This window comes from Ochotona curzoniae, unplaced genomic scaffold (assembly GCF_017591425.1).
Source record: "Ochotona curzoniae isolate NIBS_2020 unplaced genomic scaffold, NIBS_Ocur_1.0 contig_3520, whole genome shotgun sequence".
Lineage (NCBI taxonomy): Eukaryota > Metazoa > Chordata > Mammalia > Lagomorpha > Ochotonidae > Ochotona > Ochotona curzoniae.
The window spans coordinates 14309419-14331458 of NW_024465894.1; the positions used below are offsets into that span (position 1 = coordinate 14309419).

The following is a 22040-nucleotide window of genomic DNA, read 5'->3' on the forward strand; positions in this document are numbered from 1 at the left end:
ATTTGGACTGTCCTCGACTGCTTTCCCAGCCACAAGCAGGGAGCCGGATGGGAAGTGGGGCCTCCGGGATACAAATCAGTGCCCATAAGGATCCTGGCACGTGTAAGGTGAGGACTTTATCCATTAGGCCACTGTGTCGGGCACCCAGTGTATTTTCTATTGTATAAAGGAACTGATTGTCTTCTCTACGTCCACTCCGGACATCCTTATTGAATAACCAGTTCAACATCAGAGCCTTCCTCAATCTCTTCTCTGCCTAGGACCTCAATTTCCTACGGTGACAAGTGAATGCCAATAACACTCATTCTGAACATATTCTTTCCTTTTCTATTTCTTCCTCTTTGATCCTGATCTTTTTAAGATTTATTTATTTTTAGGCCCAGTGGCGTGGCCTAGCGGCTAAAGTCCTCGCCTTTAACGCGCCCAACTGTGCCCACGAGGGCGTGCATTTGTTCTCTAACATTATTATTTTGTGCAATGTAGCTGTGTCTATACTTAGACTGCTGCTTTGAGTAGAAGGCAAAGACCTGGCATCCAAAACTTGACCCACCTCCCCCACCTCAATGCCAGGATTTCAAGTGGCAGCTTAACCTGCCAAGCTGCAATGCCAGCCCCTAAATAAGATTTTCCCAGTTTATTTTATTCACTTGAAAGACAGAGAGCTAAAAAGACGGGGGAGACAGGAAGAAGTCTCTCATTCATTGATTCACTCCTCACATGCCAGCAGCAACCAGATCTGAGCCCAAACTAGGAAACTGGCCCATCTGCTGCTTCCGAGGGTGCTCCCAGGAAGCTGGAAGGCAAAGTGGAGCCAGGACTCAAAGTCAGGTTCTAGGTTATGTGACGTGGGTGTGTGAAAAGGTGTCTTAAGTGCTGTGCCATGCCGACCTGGCCCTAGAGGTCAGATGATCATTTCTGCAGTATCCTAATGGCTACCAAGGTCACCTTTACTAATGGGGGTGGAACACTGACGACACAAAAGGGTATAAATCCTAGGACTAGAAGCATTGTGGGTCACCTTGGAGGCCACTGCTGCGGTGACAAACTCATTCACCCAAGGTCACCCAACAAGAGGTGCTGGAGGTGAACTGAGAGCTTAGCAGTTACTGTGTCATGGTAAACATGGGCTTGCAGGTGGGGGAGGCAGTCAAGTACCTACAAGTCTTCCCCGTCCAGCAGGTGTTCGTCCCTGGAATCTTGTGCTCCTCATTCCAGGGATCAGGTGTGTCAGATGCCACCCCACGTGTCAGATCTTTCAATGTCATCTGGGCATGTTTACAAAAGTCTACATGAGTCATCCCTTGCTGGCGGTTATGTGAACAGACAAAACCAATCTGGATTCTGGCTCCAGCTATACCACTGACTTCACTGTGGACCTTGGGCACTTTAAAGTACCTTTGGGGACCTTTGTTTTTTCCCCATCAATGCAAAAGGCCAATTCAGTTCCAGGGACACTGACCCTGACCCTGTTTGGAAGACTCTGGGATTCCATGAGCAAGTAGCTGAGGGGTCCCCTCTCCACTTTCCCTGACTCTCTCAGACCTCTGAAGTGGGGTGAATCCCTCGCGTGCAAGGTGCACCCTTCTAGAGGCACCAGATCCAAACTGCCTGGCCTCACCCGTAGCTGGCTGGCACCATTGTTCCCCAAGCACACTGGGCACCTTTCCAGAGGCCAATGCCCTCAGGGAGGGGAGAGGCTCAAAAGACTCAGTTGTGTGGCCTCTGTCCCTCCCCCAGGGCAGGCCCAGGCCAGGGTCACTCAACAGGCTGACTCAGCCGAGGCAGGGGAACAAAGGAGATGACATATGGCAATAGGAAAAGAATTTGACCTTTACTTATTTCCCCCTACAAATCTTTAAATTAACCACAGAGAAAATCTTTTAATACTTATTTTACAGCTTGGCAGCATTAAAAAAAAAAAACACACAAAACAAAATTTGGGGTTAGAAACATCGCTTGCAAACTCAGTGTTTAGGGATGCAAGCTTTTTTTTTTAAATAAAGATTTATTTATTTATTTATTTATTTATTTATTTATTTATTTTTATTGGATGGTTCACACTCCAAGTGGCCGTAACAGTTGGAGCTGAGCCAGTCAGAAGCCAGGAGCTTCTTCTGGGTCTCCCATGCGATGCAGGGTCCCACAGCTTTGGGCGTGCTTGACTGATTTCCCGGGAAACAGGCAGGGAGTTGGATGGGAAGCGGGGCGGCCGGGATTAGAACTGGCGCCCATATGGGATCCCTGCACATTCAAGGTGAGGACTTTAACTGCTAAGCTATTGCGCCAGGCCCAGGGATGCAGGTTTTAATTGTATAATGCACATTTTAAACTATCTTTGTTGCTCATAACAGCAGCACATATACTAAAAATTGGAACAATACAGAGAAGATTAGCATGGCCTCTGTGCAAGGATGAAACTATCTTTGAAATTGGGATGCATGGAGTGCTTGATGAAAAGTCATAATGTAATTGTAGCATTTTAAAAATTACTTAATGATACAGAAAATAATGGTACAATTACAATGACAGATCTTATATTTGATGAAATATGGTAATAGTCCTAGTTCTTAGAGCCCAGGGCCTGCTGGAGGCCCCACTACTCACTTAGTGCAAGCACGCATATGTGCACACACACACACTCCTTCTCACCTCCCACCAGCTGTTCTAACCCTGGAATCATTGTCTTTTTTTTTTTTTTAAGATTTATTTTTATTGCAAAGTCAGATATACAGAGAGGAAGATCTTCCATCTGATGATTCACTTCCCAAGTAACTACAACGGCCGGCTACACTGATCCAAAGCCAGGAGCCAGGAACTTCTTCCAGGTCTCCCACATGGATGCAGGGTCCCAAGGCTTTGGGCTGTCCTCAACTGCTTTCCCAGGTCACAAGCAGGGAGCAGGGTGGGAAGTGGGGCTGCTGGGGTTAGAACCGGTGCCCACATAGAATCCTGGCATATTCAAGGAGAGGACTTTAACCGCTTGGTCACGGCGCCGGGCCAGTATTTTTTTTTTTTTGTAAGATTTATTTATTTTTACTCAAAAGGTAGATAATACAGAGAGAAGGAGAGACAGAGAAAGATCTTCCATTCATTGGTTCACTCCCCAAATGGCCACAATGGCTGGAGCTGAGCCAATCCAAAGCCAGGAGCCAGGAGCTTCTTCTGGGTCTCCTACATGGGCGCAGGGTCCCAAGCCTTTTGGGCCATTCTTTACTGCTTTCCCAGACCTAAGCAGGGAGCTAGATGGGAAGTGGAGCAGTCGGGACATGAACTAGCACATGCAAGGTGAGGATACATCCATCTGGCTACTGCACAGGGCCAGATGTTGGGGTCCATGCAGTGGGTGTGGAGGGCAGGAAGGTGTGAGGAGAGTGACTCACTTGCAGGCAAGGCCAAGAGGAATGCCCTGCTGCAAGGAATGCCTGGCACTTGTCTCTGCAACCACCTCAAGGCAGTTCTAGCCCCCTTTGCAGGGACACCTGACCACCCTGCTGAGAGTTCTTTGATCTGCTGAGGCATTGTTTGCCCCTGTGGACTTGGTTTTTACTATCAATGTGAGCTTGGAAGCTGATTTGCTGATAACATCTTCCAAAAAGGCCTTTTACATTTCATGCTGTCTCAGCTGCCCTCATTGACCGTCCTGGATCTTTAGGTCCCTCTTCCTGTGACGCATTTCCTCCCTTAACTGATTTAAGATTAAGTTGTAGAATGAGGATTATATTAGGAATGTGTTCTTGATTGATATGCGCTGTCTGCTAATAATTTTCTGAGCACGGGGTCTGGATGGATAATGTCCTGCTTTAAGGTGAAACGAACAGCAAAATATCTTTGGAAACATCCACTTGACCAAGAGGTAAAAAGTCTGTGCCAGAGTTTGTGACTGCTTCTGTATAAATAAAGGGGACAGCTTTCTTGCACTGTCCAGTATGTTCCTGAATCATAGTGGTCCATCTTTTCTCTTTCTGCCTACTTTGGGCATCCTTCTTGAGCTCCAAACTTGGCAGGACCTGGCCTCTGGCAGCCCAGGATCAATGTCTTAACCCTGTGGTTCCAATAACATCTTTGAAACTTTTAAAGAATGATTTGCATTTTATTTGAAAGGCAGAAAGAGAGAGAGAATCTTGCATCTGTTACTTCCTCCTCAGATGCTCACAACCAGGCCTGGGCCAGGCTGAAACCAGGAATCTGGAGTTTGATCTTGTTGCAGGATTTTTGACTCCGAGTATGGCAGCAACCTCAAATTCTTGTCTCGCAGGAAAGAAGAATTTTCATGCGGACACAGTTTAGTTTTAAAGCAAGATTTATTAGAAAGGCTGAGAAGAGAAGACTACCGTCCTAGTGACGGGAGGGGTTTTGAGATAGAAAGGACCCTTACCCCCTGCCATAGTGGCAGGAGGAAAAGGACCCCAGTGCTCTGCCATAGTGGCAGGAAAATAAGAACCCGTATTAATGGTGGGGAATGCACCTTTTAAAGGTTTCCCTCAAAGATGTTTCTCCATGAACAAAGAAAATTCCTGGTTTCCATGGTACCTGGCCTTGGGACAAAAGGCCACAGAGGTGCCAGACATAGGACTTCTTCCTGCTCTCCTTTCAATGATAAAGAGACCGGCCTGAGGCCCTCCCACAATGGCCAGAGGGGATGGCCGATACTTCAGGTGGGGAATTGGTATGCTAATAGCACCCTTGTCCCTTGGAAGAGACGTGCTCTGGTGAGTCCAAGACATGGTGGGGAAATTCTCTTCTATTCGGGGACCCAGAATACCCTAACTGCCTACTACCCACTCTAACTCCTCTCTCAATCTGAGTCTCCTGCATGTGTGGCAGGCATCCAAACCCAGGCACTCCAATATGGGATGCAATCTTATCTGCTATTCTGAATGCCTGTCCCGGTTATTTATATATATAATCTGTCAAAATTATTTCCAGGATCAATACTGTGGCATAGTGTGTTAAGCCACTGCTTAGAACACTGGCATTCCAGATTGGAGTGCTAGCTGGAATCCTAGCTGCTTTACTTCTGAGCCATTTTCCCCCTAATGTGTCTGGGAAAGCATCAGAAGATGGCGCAAGTATTTAGGGGCCTACCACTCATGTGGGAGACCAGGATGGAGTTCCTGGCTAGGCCATTTATGGGGTGAACCAGCCGAAGGAAAATTTCTCTCCCTCTCTCTTTCTCTGTCTCCAGTGTTGTGGCACAGTAGGTTAAGCAACTGCTAGTGACTGCTGGCTTCTCAGTAAAAGGAAGATCTCTATCTCTTCCTTTGTGTCATTTTGCCTTTCAAATAGATCTTTTTTTTTTTAAAGACTCAGTTCTTTTTTATAATTTTTTTCTTTCTTTCTTTCTTTATTTTTTTTACAATCTTTACATAGTTATTAGGGTAAAAAGTTTCAAGGGCTACAGGAAAGTGGGTAAGACTATTATTTCCACATTGTTTTTTTCATGTATCTGGGGTAAAGGAGAAAATAAAGGGAGAAGCCCCACCTAGTTTCCCACCCACCCCAGGTCCCTGATGTGGGCCATGCTCTGAGATTCTTACTCAAGTGGTTTTGATAGTTCACCAGTTATGCATTGGTTCCAATCTTGCCATTCCAAGCATGATGAGGTCACTGCAGAATCCACTGATTGACATAGTCCATCTTAGAGTCTCTGCCCCGTTTTTCACTGCCAACATATGGCTGAGGTAGTTGACTGACTTGTTCTCTGTCTTTTTATGGTTATGGTTCTGAGCCCGGCAGTTTGATTGGGGAAATACCCAAAGAAACTTTGTCTAAAGTGATCCCAGACTAGATTCTTGTGTGTACTTGCAAGTATAGGGCCCAGCACAGTACATCGCCCAATCAGCTTGTAGTTGCAATTGCTGGGTTGGTTCTTTATCCAGCCCTGTCTTCCACGTGAACCAATGGGTGTTGCTGTCCATCCTGGTTCTGCCCAGCACACACTCGGCCCTCACATAAACTAGTGGGAGCTGCAGCCTAGTCAGAGCGATCCACAATAACCCCCACCAGGCCCGCTCCCTACCATGGTTCCTGTGCTTGCCATTATGTGCTGGAGACTAGTCCAGTCTGTCCCATATCCCATTCAGCTTTTAACAAAAAAAGTTCTCTCTCCTTTTTTTTTTTTTTTATAAATACTTATTTATTAGAAAGTTGGATATACAGAGAGGAGGAGAGACAGAGATGAAGATCTTCCATCTGATGATTCACTCCCCAAGTGAGCACAATGGCCGATGCTATGCTGATCCGAAGCCAGGATCCAGGAACTTCTTCCGGATATCCCACACGGGTGCAGGGTCCCAAGGCAGGATCCCAAGGTGAGTTCAAGACAAGGACTTTAGCCGCTAGGCCATGCCGCCTATGGGCCTGCCTGTCACCAGGATCCCATATGGGCGCCGGTTCTGGTCCCAGCAACTCCACTTCCCATCCAGCTCCCTGCTTATGGCCTGGGAAAGCAGTCGAGAACGGCCCAATGCTTTGGGACCCTGCATCCATGAGGGAGACCTGGAAGAGGTTCCTGGTTCCCGGCTTCGGATTGACGCAGCACCAGCCACTGCGGTCACCTGGGGAGTGAATCATTGGAAGGAGGATCTTCCTCTCTGTCTCTCCTCCTCTCTGTATATCTGACTTTGCAGTGAAAATAGATAAATCTTTAAAAAAAAAAAAAGCATGTATCATGCTGACCATGTGACCTAAAGAACATTAAAAAAAAAAGAACTCACTTCTCACGGCTGGGGGGGCTTGATTTCTTCCTCTATGAAATAAAGGAATAATATTGTTCTCACAGGGAATTCTGAGCACTTGCAGGACTACTGTTAATACATCTTGTGCTCAGAAAATGCTCAGTAAAACAGTGTTCAATAAATGATTCTGATTGAATTATGAGATGCTGTTTTGAACTGTTTTTCTGTTATTTTAACAGAATACGAGGACTGGGTCATAACATGGAAAAGAGGTTTATTTTGGCTCATGTCTCTGGGCACTGATATCTGCTTAGCCTCTGGAAAAGGCCTCATTCTGTGCCATAACACAGCAAATGGCAGCATGCAGCAGGAACACACACAGGAGTGGGGAGCAGGCACGTGTAGAAGAGGAAATTAGGGGGTTGGGGGATCAACCTTCTGGTGTAGTAGGTTAATTCTCTGCCTGTGTCACCAGGATCCCATTGGGCACCAGTTCAAATCCTGGCTCCTTCACTTCCTATCCAGCTCCCTGCTGATATGACTAGGAAAGCAGTGGAAGATGACCCAAGTACTTAGGCCCCTGCTACCCATGTGGGAGACTTGGCAGAAGCTCCTGGCTTCAGACTGGCTCCGCCCTAGCCATTGTGAAATTTGGGGTGTGAACCAGTGAATGGGAGACCCCTCTCTCTGTCTTTCCTTATCACTCTATAACTGCCTTTCAAATAAAAATAAATAAATCTTTCTTAGGAAAAAAAAAAGCCAAAGAGGAAATGTAACCTGCTGACACTGTAGCCAGTCTCACAGGGACCTAATTCTGTCTCATGAGTAGCACATGAGGCCCCATCTTCCAGCACCAGCGCCAGGGCAAACAAGTATCAATGTGATATTTGGTGGACACAAACCACATGCAAACCATGACAGATGCTAAACCCAAGCACTCTTGCCTCTTCGGCTCTGACAGGACGAGCCCATGGTGTCTACTGGATGTGTTCCTGGAGTCGAGGAGCGGAAAGGCACTGCTGCTCAGGAGGATGGGGAACTGTTAGACTAAGGTGCAGGATGGGTCTGTCTCACGGAATGTGAAATGGGGTCAAATGGTACAGGGGTCCAAGCTCCCCAAGAATGAAAATGGTTGGCAGCAATAGCCAAGTGGAAGAGAGGGCAGTGTAATTGAACAGCCTGATTCTCGAGACTCGGGGCAGGACTGGGTGTCCTGGAGATACAGGTTAAGTTGCACCTTGGAATTCCCACATACTGTATCACAGAGCCTGGGTCAATTCCTGGCTATTCCTTTCCCAGTCTGGCTTTGTGCTAATGAGCCTGGAAGCAGCAGGTGACGGCTCAAGTCTTTGAATCCCTGCCACCCAAGTAGGAGATTCAGACTGAGTTCCTGGTGCCTGGCTTTGGCCTGACCAAGTTCTGCTGTTACAGGCATTTGGAATGGAAGTTCGTGTGCTTTCTCACTCTCATTTTTTCTCTCCCTGTCACTCTGCCTTTCAAATAAACAAACAAGCAAATAACAAGCTAATATTTGACATGAAGAGGAAGTATTATTGTGATTCTTTTGACTGTAAGAAGTAAAAAAGCAATCCTGTCATTCAGATATTTACTTCTGAAGTGTTCATGTCTTCAGTCTGCATTTCTTTCCTTCATTCTTTCTTCTTCTTCTTTTTTTTTTTTTTTGAGATTTATTTTCACTGCAAAGTCAGATATGCAGAGAGGAGGAGACACAGAGAGGAAAATCTTCTGTCCGAAGATTCACTCCCCAAGTGAGCACCACAGAGGGAGTTGTGCTGATCCATGAACTTCTTCCGGGTCTCCCACGTGGATGCAGGGTCCCAAAGCTTTGGGACTTCCTTGACTGCTTTCCCAGGCCACAAGCAGGGAGCTGGATGGGAAGCAGAGCTGCTGGGATTAGAACTGGCACCCATACAGGTTCCCAGTGTGTGCAAGGCGAGGACTTTAGCCACTAGGCTATCATGCTGGTCCCTTCCTTCATTCTTTTGACTGAGTTGATCTGCTGCCTTGTGGTACTTAATGTATTCTGGATTGAGTCTGCGGTCAAATACAGAAATTGCAAATATCTTTCTGTAGTCTTGCATTTTACTTTTCAAAAATATATATAGAGAGAGAGAGAGAAAGAGAGAGAGATAGGCAGCACTGTGGTGTAGCAATGGCATTCCACATGCCAATGCTCTCTCTTTTTTTAAATTTTATGATACAATTCCATAGGCTGTGGGACTTCTTTTATCCCTTCCCAAAATCCCCTCTCCCTTGGCCCTCAGTCTTCAGAGAGGCAGCCAACAGAGGGTCATTATGCTGCCCACAGCTTCAGCTCCTCAAAGTGTGGATCCAGCGCTTTCCTTGACACACCTTTGGTAGCCCATCGGCTGAGGTCTATAACTCAGCATCTGCAGGGTCTGATAAGGTCTTGTGTACCATTCCCAAGGGCAGAGAGAACTTGGCTCCGAGTTCTCACATATGGAGTGTGATAAGAAGCATATCACACTGTGGAAAGGAGGAGAGAATCCACTCCCCAGCAAGAACATCACGTAGCAAACTGTGTGAGTGTTCACAGTCCTCTAGAACTATGACGCAGCATGCGCTAACACCCCAAAGCCTGGACCGCAGACTGCACTTGGAAAAAGGGTCTTTGCAGCTATAATCTTCCTAAGGCTCTCTGGATGTGACCACTCTGATAACAGGCATCCTCAGAAGAGATGCACAGAGGCGAGACACAGAGAGAAGAGAATAAAACCACGGGAAATGGAGGCAATGGGTGTTTGCTCTCCTAGCTGAGACGTCCAGGTGGCATGGCAGAGTTCCCAGATGTGGCCCCTGGCTCCGGCCCCAAGCTCTGTCTCCTGACTACTCTGCTAATGTCGACCCGGGGAAGGCAGTGATGACGGCCCCAGTGATGGACCTGGATTGATTTCCTCATTCCCAGATCAGAACAGATGCCTGGAGATTGCAGGCATTTGGGGGAGTGAGTCAGTGGACATAAGCATTCTGTGTGACTCTCTGATAAAGAAAGAAAAGAACCGAATGTGCAGGAAGAGGTTGGAATTATACAGCCACCAACCAAGGACCTCCTGGAACCACCAGAAGCTGGAAGAAGCCAGAAAAAAATTCTTTAGATTCTTCAGAAAGAAATGGCCCTGCTGCCAACACCTCCATCATGAGGTGCCTAAAGAAGAATTTCTGTTGCTTTGAGCTACCAGCAGGACCCTTGTGATCTGCTGCAGCCCCAGGCACACAGGAGAGGAGCAAAGGTAGGCAAAGCTCCCCCCCAGGCAGGAGCTCAGAGCCAGGGCTCCCAGCAGATTCAGCCCTAACTTCCTGCCCTCCACCCTGGGCTCAACTCACTGCCATTTCATCAGCCGCCCGACCACTCCTGCAGTGAACCAGGCATATTCTCACCCTGGGTCTTAGACCCCGTGACTGTCTTGGCCCAGTACCTTTCATAGACAGTTCCATGTTCTCTGCCTCCCTGACTTCCTCTAAAGGATTTCCTGCCGCCCGTTTCCCCCATCCCTTTGGTTTTTCGTTGTTGTATTTACTGCCACCCACATTCTTCCTTTCAGTGTCTACTTGAAGTTTCCTCTACCGGGACATAAATTCCTCCCAGTCACGAGTTCTGGGGTCACTGCTGAATCCTCTCTGCTAACACTGTTCACCTCATCGTGGCTACCCAGTAAATGTTCGTGAAAGAACAAACCAGCTAGTAACAGTAGTGGGGACTGTTGCAAGTTGACCATGTCTATCCCAGAAATGAGTCAGAGGCAGACTTTTAGAAGCTCAGGAATCTATTCACTGGCCGGCGCCATTGCACCCCATGTGGAAGAGGGGAGCAGCCCCAACCAGCCGTGTTCAAGGGTTGTTAAGCAATGATCAACCAGTTAACTAAGAGAGCGCTGGCACATGGTATGAACCATTCAACCAACTAAGCTGACATCCATGCACAATGCCAGTGATACAATCAACTGTAGTGGCATGGAACAGATAACTGGTTTACGCATCATGCATGTTAAACTATACAGTCAATAAGAGTTGCAATCCACCTAGTAGTGAACAATAAAACCAGGCCAACAGGACCTCCCAATTCTATTTACAGAAAACAATTTCAGGCAACCGGTTTACTGCCTGGGCTGTGAAAGAAAATCAAGATCTCACCCTGAAATGAGATAACCACTCTCACTTCTCTTTCGGGACTTTCCAAGAAGCAAGGCTATAGACATGTACCAGAAGTGTTTCAGAAGACCTTACTAGCACCATTTTCTATTGCCTGGGGCGTCACAGGGACAAGCAGGGAGGCCCTCATATGTGTAGGAAGTAGTCAAAACTAGCAGGGATCCCTGGTTCTCAGGCAAAGCATGATCATGAGCTTCAGAAAAAGTCTGCTTTGATTTCTTGGCTCTGGGCTTGCCTTGTCTCTCCAGTATTCACTGGATTGAGGCATCCATGGAATATTGTAAAAATGTTACTTGCCGCTCCATTTTCTCATTTATCTGAGAGCATCGGGCATGGACAAGCATCTTCTGCAAAACAAAAACCTTCAGGCAGACCTGCATGTCAACTCTAACCCACGTACTTGGTCATCCCCACAATCTTCATGCCCCCATGGCTCTGTCTACCCACACCCTAACTGTGGACACTAGAAATCCTACCTGGCATAAGACATCTACCCCCGTTCCACTCTCACACCCCCACAGCCCTGCATGTGCCTCATGCAGGCAAACTCTTGCCCAGTTCCTACCCACCCAACCACTCACACTGACACACACACACACACACACACACACACACACACACACACTCTCTCTCTCTCTCTCTCTCTCTCTCTCTCTCTCTCATTCCCTCAGCTTGGCTCCTGTGGCAGGTGCACATGGACCCAGGTGAGCACAAATCTTTGAAAACTTCTCTGGCCTCAACATGCACCTACAAACTTGCAGTGGCCGGGGGATGGTGAGCCATGCTGGACAGTGCTTAGTACGGTGACCTCTCCCAATCACAGTGACACTCGCTGAGGCTCAGGTATGTGTCAAGTGTTCCTCTGATCCAAGCCTTCACTTCCTCACAACCATCCCATGAGGCAGCCATTACAACCAGCCCTACTGCACAGAGGAGGCCAAGACTCAGGCATCTGACACTCATTTCCTCAGCTGGTATGTTTTTCAAAAATGGTCACAAGTCTCTCCTTCCTCATGTTCTTTTTGCCAATCCCTCAACAAGACATGGTGTGCGGGTACAGGGGTGGGGAGAGGATGGGGCAGTGGCTCAACAGGTTAATCCTCTATGTGTAAGTGCCAGTATCCCATATGGGCACCAGTTCATGTCTTAGCTTCTCCACTTCCCATCCAGCTCCCTGCTTGTGGCCTAGGAAAGCTGTAGAGGATGGCCCAAAGCCTTGGGACCCTGCACCTGTATGGAAGACCTTGTAAGACACTCCTGGCTCTTGGCTTCAAATTGGCTCAGTTCTGGCCATTGCAGCCATTTGGAGAGTGAATCAATGGATGGAAGATCTCTTTCTCTGTCTCTCTTTCTCTCTGTAAATTTGTCTTACCAATAAAAATAAATGAATCTTTAAAAAAAAAATTATGATGCTCTATGGTCCCGTTTGTGACCATCTCAACAAACAGTACGGTGGCCGTGATGCCATGCCATCTCCAATACCAGAGCACAAAAGGCCACAGAACTTCCACTGGTCTCTCCCTCTCAGGACGCCGGCCCTCGGTACCCAGCCACCATGCTGTGGGAGGCCCAGGCTGCATGGAGGAGCCAGGTGTAGACTCCCTGCTGACAGTCACCTGGCCTCCAGGTGTGTGAGGACGCCTTCAGGAGGACCCCAGCGCAGCCACCATCTGATCCTGGCCACACACAAGAGATGCAGAGTGAGGAGTGCTGAGCAGAGCCCAGTCAACCTTCAAGCCCAAAGATAATAATGAATGCCTGCTGCTGTCTGATACCTCTCTGGAGTTGCTGTATTAGGCTGCAACAGGTAACTAGCGCCAGGGGTGAGGATCACTCACACCCAACCTCACAGCACCAGCAGGTGGTACCACAAGCCCTTTGTCCTCCAGGGTCCCCAGAACACAGCCCCCATCATTTGCTCCATCCTAGTAAATGGCCCTCAGCAGCATGGCCACACGGGCTGAGTCGGGTGAGCCCAGGCTCTCATACACCCATGACCTGTGCTTTTGGCGAGGGCTCACCACCACACAGCTTCCTCTTCTGTAAAATGAGTAGTAACCCCGGCCTTGACCACTCCCCGCACAGGTATGAGGATCCACCCTGGATGCCTGAGGCCAATGGGGTCACTGCCAACTGCTTGCATTTCGGCTGGGCAACCTCAGGAACCTCTGAGGACCACTCTGTGCAGAAAAGGATGGGCAGGGGTGGGGAATGGGGGCAGTTAGTGCAGTTAATGTAGTCTTGGAAGCTATCAGGTAAGAAATGAGAAGCGAAAAACATTCATGCCTATCCCCTTGCTCTTTCTTTTTTTTTTATTAGAAAGTCAGATATACACAGAGGAGGAGAGACAGAGAAGAAGACCTTCTGTCTAATGATTCACTCCCAAAGCAGCCACAATAACTGGAGCTGCGCTGATCCAAAGCCAGGAGACAGGAGCCTCCTCCAGGTCTCCCATGTGGATGTAGAGTCCAAGGCTTTGGGCCGTCCTTGACTGCTTTCCCAGGTCACAAGCAGGGAGCTGGATGGGAAGTGAAGCTGCCAGGATTAGAACCGGCTCCCATATAGTATTCTGGTGCATTCAAGGCGAGGACTTTAGCTGCTAGGCCTTCATTAAAAGAAAAAGAAAAAAAAAGATTTATTTATTTATTTGAGAAGCACAGTTACAGACACAGAGATATGAAGAGATCTTTCATCTCCTGGTCAAGCCAGCCATGGGCAGGCATTTCAGAGTCAACCAGCAGATGGAAGATGTCTCAGTTTCTCTCACTTTTTGTCACTCTGCCTTTCAAATAAAAACAAAATCTTAAAAATAATAATAAAATAGGGTCAGTACAGTGACTCAACAAGCTAATTGCAGTGCTGGCATCCCACACAGACACTGGTTCTATTCCCGGTTGCTCTACTTTCTATCCAGTTCCCTGCTTGTGGCCTGGAAAAGCAGCAGAGGGTTCAAGTCCTTTGGCCCCTACACCCACGTGGGAGACCCAAAGGAAGCTCCTGGCTCCTGGCTTGGAGTTAGCTCAGCTCCGGCCATTGTAGCCACTTGGGGAGTAAACCAGCAGACAGAGGATCTTTCTCTCTGTCCTTCTCTGTAAATCTGCCTCTCAGATAAAAATGTAAATAAATCTTTAAAAAAAACAATAATAAAACTCATCAACTAAATCACATCATAAGAAAACATCAGGGATGGGGTGAACAGCGCAGGGACTAGCACGTTGTGACGTCGGTGCATCAGCTGGATTGGAAGAGGAACGCCCGGGATGTGCACCTGCACTCACCTGGGATGCTGGCATTGCAGGAGGCAGCCTAACTTGCTGTGCCATAACACGGGCCCTAGGTGAGTTTCACAGGGTGTAAGGAGGCTGATGTAGGGTGGTACACTTCAGTGCCCCTTCAGTGCCAGCGGAAGAGAGAAGCAGAAGTGACCACACCCTAAGCACAGGGTCCTGGGGTTATCAGCCTACACCCTGAAGCTGGGTTTCGGATCCTGCCTGAACAGCAGACAGCTCAGTCTTCCTGGCTCTGTTTCCCCACCTGCAGGAGTTAAATGAGTACCTCGCACGCTCTTGGCAATGTTTTGCATCGCCCACCCACCAGCCTTCCAATCCGATTCTGCAAACATGGTCTGCTTGCTTCTCTGCCAGGCCCGCTTTGAAGATCGTAGTGGGTTCCTCCTTCCCTGGGAGGTCCCCAGAATCCCCAGGCCCAGTGAGTCACCCCTGCACTGTGGCTGCTCTGCCCAGACCTGCCTGGGCATCAGTCTGCATGTTCACTCCCTGGGGAGCCCTGCTCCCTGCCTGACCAGAGGTTCCTCGAGGGCAAGGGCCAGGTCTGAGTCATCACATTCTTAGTCCCATGGAGCAGGCGATGGTTGTAAAGGTCTGTGTGTGTGTGTGTGTGTGTGAATGTGTGCGTAAGAGATGTGTGAATGAGAATACGCCATGTGTGGGCAGTGTTTTTGTAGTGCACAAGTGAAGTGTGTGAGCACGCACTGCTTCTGCATGACGATGGGGTGTGAATGAGTGTGTGTATCGCTTGTGCACCTATAATTGTGTGTGGAGTTTCAAGGGAGCAGAGTCCCTGCCTTGTGTCTCCGTGTCTGGTGCTCCCAAAAGATTGCACACACTGCATGGGGATGGGGCACAACGGGAGGCGGGGAGTACAGTGGTTAGCAGCAGCACTAGTGTTTCCTGACTGTGAGCAAACCAGTAACTGTAGGCCTCAGCTTTCTCATAGGCAAGATGGGCCACTCACTTGCATCCCTTACAAGGAGTTTAAAGGGAGCTTAGAGAGGTGGGTTGAACATAGAACATACTGCACCCAAGACAGCAGCTTCCCCAGGGGAAGGCCCACAGACAAGTCACAGCCCACTCGCTAGCAAGTTCCACCCACCATCGCTGAGACTCAGTTTATTCATAGTGAGAAATGGCAATCCCTGTATCCTGTGGGTCTCCTGGGAGGACAGCAGGCAGAAGCCAAAGCTGGGGGCAGAGTGCCCTCTCCTGGCAGAGTAGAGTAAGTGCGACTCCAATCAACGCTGAGGTCCAACAGGTGGATCAGGACTATTTGCTATCAGCAAAAGGCAGAGCGGGCAGTGAGCTGCTGTGGGGGGCACTCACAGTTTTCCAGTAGAAAATCTTTTTCTTTTTTTGTCTGTGGTTCTCATATATCCCCTCCCCCGAAACTGCTGTCCCCACTTCTAGCAAGTTCACAGAGCACCTGTCCTTCATTTCATATTCCTCCGTGGAACTGTCACCAGAGAAACGAAGTGAGTGGCAGCAAGCTGATCCCATGATTTCTACAGTCTCTTGCCTAGACTTCCAGCAAATGTGAGAGTAAACTGGCAGGATTTCCGTGGGAAGTGTCCCACGGACGTCATCAGCGCCATGGTGCCAACGTCAGCAGAAGACATCAGCGACTGGGGAACCCCGTACCCTTTCCCAAAGGCAGCTGGCACCGTAGGTTTGAAGCCAAGAGACAGCAACTGTAACAGCAGGCTCCCAGGGAAGATGTTGGGATATCAATTCATCCCACAAACATTTGTACCTTCTAGAAACCAGTTGGGCATTTAAGGATATAGTAGTGACAAAACCAGGCACATTTCTGATCCTTTAAGAAGTAGCAGCACATGCACATAATTGGACAATATCAACATCATGAAATCATACCTTCCCTATGCTCATATCCAGACCCTCACCCTTACCACACACCCATTCTACAGGCAGAAAGACTGAGGCTCGGAAGGCATTTGGCTAGTGAAAAACGTTTTCTTGCATTCTGAGCCTGGAGGGCTCCACCAAAGGGAGAAGTCTGACTGGGATACCCAGGCTGCAGAGGAGAGGGCCTGAGGGGAGCAGAAGAGACCAGCTCCGAGGTGTCCAGAACAGGACTCCCCGGCGGAGCGGCCTCCATTTGCACTCCTCAGAGGACCCTGAGGTAGACGGATGGAAGGTGGAGACTCCTGGGTGGGGGTGGAGCAGCGGCTGGGCCTCCTCAGGACTGCAGGATGGAACTCTTCTCCATCAGCACCTGGATTCCACTCCCCAGCCTCACAGTCTCAGTGGATCCTAAAAGCAGCAAGGCAGGATGTCAGGATGTGGGTGTGGGCAGCCTGCCGTGGCCGCAGCCAATGGACGGGCTTCTGCTCTCCCCGCCCCACTCCACCCCTGGGGCCCTGCAGCAGCAGGTCTGCAAACATTGGGAGGGCAGGTGCAAAGGGCAGGAGGAGGAGGAGGAATGGCAGCAGATGGTCCAGGGCTCAGGGGTGCCTGCAGCCTGCCCAGAGGCCCCTGGAGTTGCAGAGGTTATTTGTCCCGCCTGGGTTTTCAGCAAGGGGTAGGAGCTCTCAGAATCTGTTAGAAGTGTATGTGTTTCCAGCCCTACTACATTTTTGTTTGCATTTATAGGCAAATTCCTGTCTGCTCTTTTTTCTCTTTCACACCAATAACAGCAAATCCACTGTCCCTGCAGCTCACTTTTCCCTTCAATTTAACATTATATCTTGAAAATGGTCCCACATAATAAATATCTCCTCTTTAAACATGGCTGTCTCTGAACCGCATTATGCGGAGTGTTTCTGTATTTACCAAGGCTTTTACTGAAGGACATCTGGATGGTTTCCCTTCTCTGGCTTCTAACGTCATTAACCACACACACACACACACACACACACACACACACACGCGCGCGCGTACGTTTTGGGGATGAATTCCTAGAAGTGGAACGGCTTGATCAAAGGTTATGTGAGTTTGTGGCTTTGTCAGCTATCACTACAGTGTTTTTTATTTTTTTTAAGATTTATTTTTATTGGAAAGGCAGATCTACAGAGAGGAGACGCAGAAAGATCTTCCACCTGCTGGTTTACCCCCGAGTGGCCACAACGACCAGAGCTGAGCTAGGAGCTTTCTCCAGATCTCCCATGTGGGTGCAGGGTCCCAAGGCTTTGGACCATCCTCGACTGTTCTTCCAGGCCACAAGCAGGGAGCTTGATGGGAAGTGGAGCAGCTAAGACATGGACTGGTGCCCTATGGGATCCTGGTGCATGCCAGGTGAGGATCTAGCCACTAGGCAATCACACCAGGTCCTGAAGTTTGTATTCATCTGACAATAAATTTCAATAGAAAATCATGTAGGGAACCTGAACTTTAATCCCTACCCCGCAGCCCATTCCCCCCTGTGTTGCTTGCATTGCCTCCTGTCCATCATATTAACGTTGGAAGGTTCTGTCCACTAAAACCCAATAGAGTTGCAAAACTCGCGAAGTGTAAATCAACTGATTAGAAAGGAGAAACAGTCAAATCCACAATTTTACCTGGAAACTTCTGTACCCTTCTCAACATCAATGGTGCAACTGGGGATAAAAATCAACAAAGGACATAGAACTCAACATCACCAACTGACACCACCCGCACCAGCATCTTACAAAGGAAGGATATCCTCTCCCCAAACAGCAGAACACACGTGCGTCTCCAGTGCTCAAAGAACATACACTATATACATACAACATATAGTCCCTTCATCATATTCTGGACGTGACTACACAGGGTGCAAGCAGTGGCCAGTTCCTTGGGATTTCCCACCATGCGTCAACTCGCAGTCTCTCATTCCCCAGGAGGTTGAGTTCCACCCTGATGTGACTGAAGCCCCTTCGCAGGGTTCCTCTGGGCCCCTTCACAGTCACCGTGCGCCCCTTCAGACTGAAATGCCCACATTTTCTGGAATGTCGACAGTCTGACTGTTGAGAATGGTCTTCATTCTCACAGTAGATGTGGCAAAGAAGAAAGATAATCTTTTTAACAAACAGTGCCGGAACAGCTGAACACACACAAGTGAAAAAAAAAAAAAGAACCTCAAACTAAACTGTACACTTTATACAAAGATTAACTCAAAATGGACCCTGGACCTCAATGTAAAAAAATAAAACCATAAAACTTTTCACAAACATCACAGGATAGAATCTTTGAGATCTAAGACTAGACAGTGTTCTTAGATGTGACACCAAAAGCGTGATCTATTAAAATAAAAGCTAATAAACTGGTAATATACCAAAGTTCAAAAATTTGCTCTGTGAAAGACCTTGCTCAGAGGATAAAAACATGAGTGAAGGAAACTGTTTACTAACTCACATATATGGTAAAGTCAAACAGACATCTGACCATGACACAACACAACACAAATGTCAAGCACACAGATGAAAGGGTACTTGCCAAGATAGCCCAGCAGGATAATGAAAATTAAAAACACAATCTACCTGAGTAGTCTTAATACCAACAAATGCAAACACCAAATGCTGCCAAAGATGCAGAGACACTGAATCTCTCACACGTCGCTGCAGGGAGAGCGGGGCAAACAAAATGACACAGACTTTTTGCAAAGCAGTTTGGTGGTTTGTTCTTATATAACTAAATATTCTCAGGCAACTGCACCCCTAAGCATTTATTCCTTAAAAAGCTGACGTTCTGGCCTGGCGCGGTGGCGCAGTGGTTAAGGTCCTCGCCTTGCACACCTGGGATCCCATATGGGCGCCGGTTCTATCCCGGCAGCCCCGTTTCCCTTCCAGCTCCCTGCCTGTGGCCTGGGAAAGCAGTCGAGGACAGCCCAAAGCTTTGGGACCCTGCACCCGTGTGGGAGACCCGGAAGAGGCTCCTGGCTTCGGATCGGCATAGCATCGGCCCGTTGTGCTCACTTGGGGAGTGAATCATCGGACGGAAGATCTTCCTCTCTGTCTCTCCTCTCTGTATATCCTCCTTTCCAATAAAAAATAATAAAAATAAATCTTTAAAAAAAAAGCTGATGTTCACATAAAAAAGTGTACACTAATATTTATGGTAACTTTATCTGAAAAAGAAACAACCTTTGTGTCTTTTAATAATTGGTGTATTCATATAATGAAATGCTATAATTCAGCAATAAAAAGAGATAAACAGTTGGTAAATGAAGCAACCTGGATGCTCCTAGAGAACTATGCTGGGTCAGGTGCAGTGGCCTAGTGGCTAAAGTCCTTAGCTTAAACGCACCCGGATCCCATATGGGTGCCGGTTCTAATCCCAGTCCAGCTCCCTGCTTATGGTCTGGGAAGGCAATTGAGGACGGCCCAAGGACTTGGAACCCTGCACCTGTGTGGGAGACCTGGAGGAGGTTCCTGGCTCCTGGCTTCAGCCATTGCAGTTACTCGGGCAGTGAACCAGCAGATGGAAGATCTTTCTCTCCTTTGTATCTGCCTTTCTAATAAAACTAAATAAATCTTTAAGAAGAAAAAAAGAAAGAAAAAAGAAAAAGAAAAGGGAGGGAGGAAGGAAAAGAACTGCTATTAATTAAAAATGAAAAAAAAAATCACTTATTTTTAAATGGGAAAAGATATGGATAGAACTTTTCCAGGGAAACACTCAGATGGATTCTCACATATGGATTGATGTTCAACCTCTTCAATAGTCAGGGGGCCATTTCACACCGGAGCAATAAATAAAAATTTAGTAATAGGAAGTGCTAGCTAGAAGAGAAAATAATTCTATGCACTGCTGATGGGAGTGTAGGCACAGCTACCTGGGGAAGGTATTGTACCGCCTGCTTGCGTAGAACAGGTCTATGTTCTATGATAGAGCAATCAGACGCGTACATCCGGTACATCTCTGCATGAGAGGGTTTACAAAGTTCATGGAGAGGCAGGTGTTTGGCCCAGTGGTTGAGATGCCTGTGTCCCACACTGCAGGGTGCGAGTTTGTTCCCCGGCTCTGACTTCAGCTTCCTGCTCATGCAGACCTGTGAGGCGGTGGCAGATCGCTGTCACTCATGCCTGAGTGTTGGATTGTGTTCTCAGCTTCCTGCCATGGTCCTAGCCTCCCACGGCCCTGTGCGCTGCAGGAGGCGGGGAGCGAAGCGGCGGCGAGCACTGTGCACTCAGTTTGTCTCTCAAATGGAAAACTGGAAGTAAAAGATAATCCACAATCTTTCTTCTTTTTTAAGATTTATTTATTTTTTTATTGGAAAGTCAGATATACAGAGAGGAGGAGAGACAGAAAGGAAGATCTTCTGTTCGATGATTCACTCCCCAAGTGAGCGCAACGGCCGATGCTATGCCGATCTGAAGCCAGGATCCAGGAGCTTTTCCCAGGTCTCCCATGGCAGGCGCAGGGTCCCAAGGCTTTGGGCCATCCTTGACTGCTTTCCCAGGCCACAAGCAGGAAGCAGGAGGGGAAGTGGAGCAACTAGGACATGAACCAACACCCATACGTGATCCTGGCGTATGCAAGGCGAGGACTTTAGCCACTAGGCTACTGTGCTGGGCCCTCAAAATCAGTCTTGACAGAGGAAAACAAGTTGCAGAATTTATATTGTGTAAGTTCCACTCATACAAAGGCAAAAAACAGTTGAAATAAAACTTAGATAGTACAATTCATTAAAAAATATAAAAACAGGAAATACTACAGACAAAATTCTCAGTAGTGGTAACTCCAGCAGCGGGAAGAATCAGGTACGGACATTTGGCCTGGTGGTTGCACAGCTGCGTCCCGTAACAGTGGTGATTCCACCCCAGGCTGCCCTCCCAACTTAGCTTCCTGTTAATGTGGGCCCAAAGCAGCACCAGCTGACGGCTGAAGTAGCTGGATTCCTGGCATCCACCTGGGCAGACTGGGTCAGGTTCCTAGTTCCCAGCACTGGTCTAGCCCAATCTGAGCTGCTGCAGGCATTTGAGGAGTAGATTAGATATGGACTCTCTCTGTCTCTCCTTTTCCCAAATAAATTTTAAAAAAAGAAAGTGGGGGGAGAAGGGGAAGGAAGGGCGGGAGGGGTGAACAGCAGAAGGAGGATGGGGAGGGGAAGAAACAGGTGACTTCCAGGACAACGCACTGTTTCACTCCATTAACACATGGACCATCCGTAAATGTGTGGTCACAGAAGCAGTAAGAGTGAGAGGGCTCAGGAACCAGGAGCAGAGCAAGAGGAAAAAGGACGCTTAACTCCTGAAGGATGAAGCAGGAGGAAGGTGAAGCTGCTGAAAGGTCACTGGGAAGCCAGAGGGGAAAGAGGAAGCCAAGTGACCAGGGAGGCAGGTTGCTCAGACTCAGCCAGGTTGGCTGGAGCAATTCCAGTGGAGAACTGGGGGGCGGTGGGCCCTACCCTGCTGTGGACCACCCTGGAGATGAGAAAATGCACACACTCAGAATGTGTGGGAACAGAAACTGGACAAGGGGAGGAAGCAGATGGGCGGGTGTGGGTCAAGGCAGGGAAAGTGGACATGGGAGTGAAAGTAGAAAGGTCTTCAAGCGGCCAACTAAAAATCACTGAGAGACATCTTTCCATTCATGGGTTCAACAAAATGGTGTCATTCAATGACAAGTGCTACAGAGATGTGGACTATAGGGCACTCGGGCACTACCATTGGGACCACAGGAGACAAAGCCACCTTGGATGGCTAAGAACGCACCTTGGATGGCTAAGAACGCACCCTCACCAATCCAAGAACTCCACCCCTTGGGCATACTATGTCACAGAGAAACGCACTCATGAGACTCCCAAGTACAGCAAATGTTCACTGTTTTATCTTGCAACAGCAAAGCACATTCCACCTGACTTTCAGCCAAATGCAATAAATAAATCATAGTCTGTATATACAGGGAAGCGCTCTAGGCAGCAAACACAAACATACCCAAACCACCTGCGTGGCCCTGAGCG

The 22040-nt window shown here is 48.2% G+C and overlaps 1 non-coding gene across 1 annotated transcript; it reads left to right on the forward strand.

Moving 5' to 3' along the window:
- The first annotated feature begins 2338 nt into the window (after positions 1 to 2338).
- Positions 2339 to 2449, forward strand: LOC121157532. The gene has a single exon (XR_005884054.1). It is a non-coding gene; the product is annotated as a U6 spliceosomal RNA (small nuclear RNA).
- Positions 2450 to 22040: the final 19591 nt, after the last annotated feature.